The sequence below is a fragment of the Nomascus leucogenys genome, chromosome 3, assembly GCF_006542625.1.
Source record: "Nomascus leucogenys isolate Asia chromosome 3, Asia_NLE_v1, whole genome shotgun sequence".
Lineage (NCBI taxonomy): Eukaryota > Metazoa > Chordata > Mammalia > Primates > Hylobatidae > Nomascus > Nomascus leucogenys.
The window spans coordinates 118151314-118155633 of record NC_044383.1 but is presented as its reverse complement, the minus strand read 5'-3'; positions in this window follow the sequence as shown (position 1 = coordinate 118155633).

Below are 4320 nucleotides of genomic sequence, written 5' to 3'. Positions count from 1 at the left end.
TCAGCCTCCCAAAGTGCTAGGGTTATAGGCGTGAGCCACCGCGCCCAGCCTCTATCCCAAGTCTTGAGACAAATTCAACCAACTGTTAACCAGAAAATGTTTAAATTCACCTATAACCTGGAAGCCTCCCCTTCCCCCCACCACCCACCCCACATCTAGACCAAAGCAATGTATTTCTTAAATGGATTTGATTGATGTCTCATGCTTCTCTAAAATGTATAAAACCAAGCTGCACCCAGACCACCTTGGGCATATGTTCTCAGGACCTCCTGAGGGCTGTGTCATGGGCCATGGTCACTCATATTTGGCTCAAAATAAATCTCTTATATATATATAAAAAAGCACTATTATGGTGAGTGAAAGAAGTCAGGCACAAAAGCATACACACTGCATAATGTCATCTATATGAGATTCAAGAGCAAGCAAAACTAAATAGTGATAAAGGCAGGGTAGTGGTTACTTTGGAGGTGGGGGGCATGAGAGAACTTGGCACACGTTATTAAATCTATATTATATTTCAATTAAAAAGTTTAAAAATTAAATATATTCAAGCACTTTTTTTTTTTACTTTAAGTTCTGGGATACACGTGCAGAATGTGCAGATTTGTTACATAGGTATTTGTGCCATAGTGGTTTGCTGCACCTATCAACCCGTCATCTAGATTTTAAGCCCTGCATACATTAGGTATTTGTCCTAATGTTTTCCCTTTCCTTGGCCCCCACCCCCACAACAGGCCCCCATGTGTGATGTTCCCCTCCCTGTGTCCATGTGTTCTCATTGTTCAACCCCCACTTATGAATGAGAACATGCGGTGTTTGGTTTTCTGTTCCTGGGTTAGTTTGCTGAGAATGATGGCTTTCAGCTTCATCCATGTCCCTCCAAAAGACATGAACTCATTCTTTTTTATGGATGCATAGTATTCCATGATGTATATGTGCCACATTTTCTTTAGCACTTTTTAAAAAGAATTTTGCCAAAACATTAAAAGTGATTATCTAGGAGTTATCTTTTTCATCTTTATTATATTCCATACTTTCCAAATAATTTACAAAGAGTAGTTATTTCTTGTAATTAGAAAAAAAAACCTTATTTTTAAATATTTAAAATGAGTTCCTGAAAAATAACACATAATGTTCATTACAAGTTTCATTGCATAGTTCTACAGCAGCATATAAATGTGAGATTGGAAGGACTATTTAATGAGGATAGAAACTCAAAAATAGAAGTACCTATAAGAAGAAATTGCCTCAAAATGTACGAATGTCTGGGAGTCACTGAATTTCCCTTTTAACATCCAATGTGTACTCATGTCAATTTTCATTTAAATCTGAGAGGATGGCTTGCTGTCTTTCAACATTCACATATTTATTAACTTATCAGCAAGTTTATTCATTAAGTCATAGTTCCAAAATAAAACTAATGAATAGAAACTGTTGAAACTATATATATATATATATATATATGTAATGGGACTCAATCAACATCATTTAACTGTAGAGCATGACAAGATTTTAAGGTTTCTGGAGTCCCATGAGGAAAATAACATCTCACTATGTATGTTCCACTTCAGCAATAAGGATTATCAACACATTACATCATGTGTGCATGCACTACAGCAGGATACTGACAGGCAAATAAATAGAAAATACCACCTTTATGAAAAGCAAAAATTGCTCTTATTTACTCTGCCTTTACCTAGTTAAAAGAAAAATACAAAAACTAACAAAACCGAAAACTAGAGACACTAGTTCATGAAATATACTGGAACAGGGCAGGAGAAGCCAAAAGAAGGGAAGAGATAACACTTTCAGTCATTTTTACTCACATGTGAATAAATATTTTAAAGTAAATTCAGCTTTTTTTTTAAGTTACTCTGCATAGACTCACTTTCATACAAGAAACTAGGTTTGATGAATGTCACTTATGGCATGAGGTCCCTTCCCTGCAAAAGCTGGGCTATAAATACTGTAGTAATTACATTTTTAGTCCAAGATGCAATAAAGATGAAGAGAATCATAATAATAAGGCCCATGAATCTAACTGATTGAGGACCATTTTGTATTCATTGTCTTGTATTTTCAAATAACCTGCAGTCTATCATAATCTTTATAAAAACAATACACAAAAACGTGTAAAGTGTTCCAATATAACTGCTTCTGTGCTCCATTAAAAAATTGGAATTTAGAAAATACAGACATGTAACACAAACCACATGTAATCCAAGAGTCAAAAAAGCAATTTGAATCAGGAAATTTTGATCAACATTTTGAACTTAAAAATCTTCATTCACCAACAATGTTGACTGTTCTCCATTTTTCAATCCAAATGTATACTTGGGATGGAAGCCCTTTAAAATAGAAATACTTAGCATTAAAAAGGAAAAGATAAATTGCCATTCTTTTAGTCTTTTTAAAAATGTTCTTTTATGTCATTCCAGAGGGATTTATTTTTTAATGAGAATAGGCCCAACTCCTTATTTTTCTCCCCAATCTGAATTCCTCCCTAGCTAAATTCTTTCTGATCTGTGTCATCCTTGTTCAGTATTTGTTATACCCTCTCTAGGGAGGTATCATCAAACTCTAAAAATGACATTAAATCCAAGGGCTTAGGAAATATTTTCTACAACATAAGACTGGTTTGTGTGTGATTTTTTTTTGCATTTTATTTATTTGTTTGTTTTTAACCTTTAACCCTAATTTGGGCTGATGACTCCCACTGTGAAGATTATTTTATGTCACTCATAATTTTAAACTCAGGATTATTAGGCAAGCTTTCATATTTATGTTAAGGAGCCCTGGGAGGTCTGGGCTATTTTCCAGGACTCTGTTTACATAGATGCCTCAATCTGAATATCCGGATGTGGTTAGAGAAAGGAGGCATGTGGAGCATTAGCCAATGCCATGCTTCCCTTGCTTTTGCTATTTGGGGGAAGAAGTTATGTGCTTTCTAGTGTGACCTTTGGAAGACAACTTATAGGGAGGACAGGAGCTCTGCCTGAGCACTGGGAATGTACGTTCCTGTGTTTGGCCTTGGTGAACAGCAAAAGAAAGTGGGAAAGACAACAAGAAATGGGACCCTGGATGATATGACACATATTCGTAGTTCACTCATAACATTCCTTGTTGGCGTTCATCCTTTTTAGTTTGAGTCTGTCAATTTTCTATCTGTGGTATTAGTCTTTCTGTTGTACTGACCCTAACATGGTAGTTTAGTGACCACCAATATGCAGAAGTTGCTCAGCTAACCGGAGTACATAGAGGACCTCCTTGATGAGAAAACACTCACCAATATTTCAAGCCTGAAGCCCGGAATGCCTGTCAATGGGACTTTTCTACCAGAGGTATGAATAGTAACCGATGGAGATAAGAAAGGACTTTGAAAAAACAGTGTGGCATTCTAACTGATCCCCAGGGCTTCGTGAGGAGCCTATTGAGACCTGGCTTGAGGGTGCTGCTAGAAATCAAATGCTCCCTCTAGCTATTGAAGAAATCCAGACGTTTTGAGAGAAGGTGTTTGGGATTGAGGTCCTTTAAAGTTGAACATTTTAGAATTCCCTGAATGAGATCCTAGGGGAATGGAAGTCATTAATCACTTGGAGCAGCATTCACCAGCAGGAAGATCTGCAGGGAGGTGCTGCTGGTGGTAAGGACCCAGGCCAATAGGAGTGGCTGCTAGAAGCTGCTGCTATGGAAACCCATGCTAATTACTGTTGGAAGGAGCAACCAATGGAACCTGCCATGGCCAGGAGCAACAGCCAAGAGACTCTACTGGGAGATGTTTGAAAGCACCATTGGGTGTATCTAAAAGAGCTCGGTCAGGGGATCATCTGCTTGAAGAATCTTTAGGGTGGAGGGTGTTATTTTGGTTCTGTTGAAACATGCTTAGGTGAATCATCTTTGATTTTGGAGAAAAAGAAAAAGACTATTGGTCTTATTACCCTCCACACTAAGACAGCATCATAATTTCCCTCAAAACCAGCTTCTCTGTGTGATTCTGCATTTCTATTACCTGCAGTACTAATCTACTTGTTACCCAAATAGAAACACCCCATTGCCAATGAATCCTCCATTTCCCTTTTTCAGTTTTAATAAAAGTTAGATTTTATTTCATTACAAATCTATCTTGAGGAAAATATAAATTATAAAAGATCATAGACATTCTTTCAATAAAGGCAATTAACCGATTAATTCAAACACCTGTGGTATTGGGTTGCCATTAGTAGTAACAGTAGTCAAATTTTTTAAAAGCCAGATTAAAATAGAGATTTTATTCAAAAAGGCCACAGCTGGCCCTTGAAGAACATGGGTTTCAACTGCACA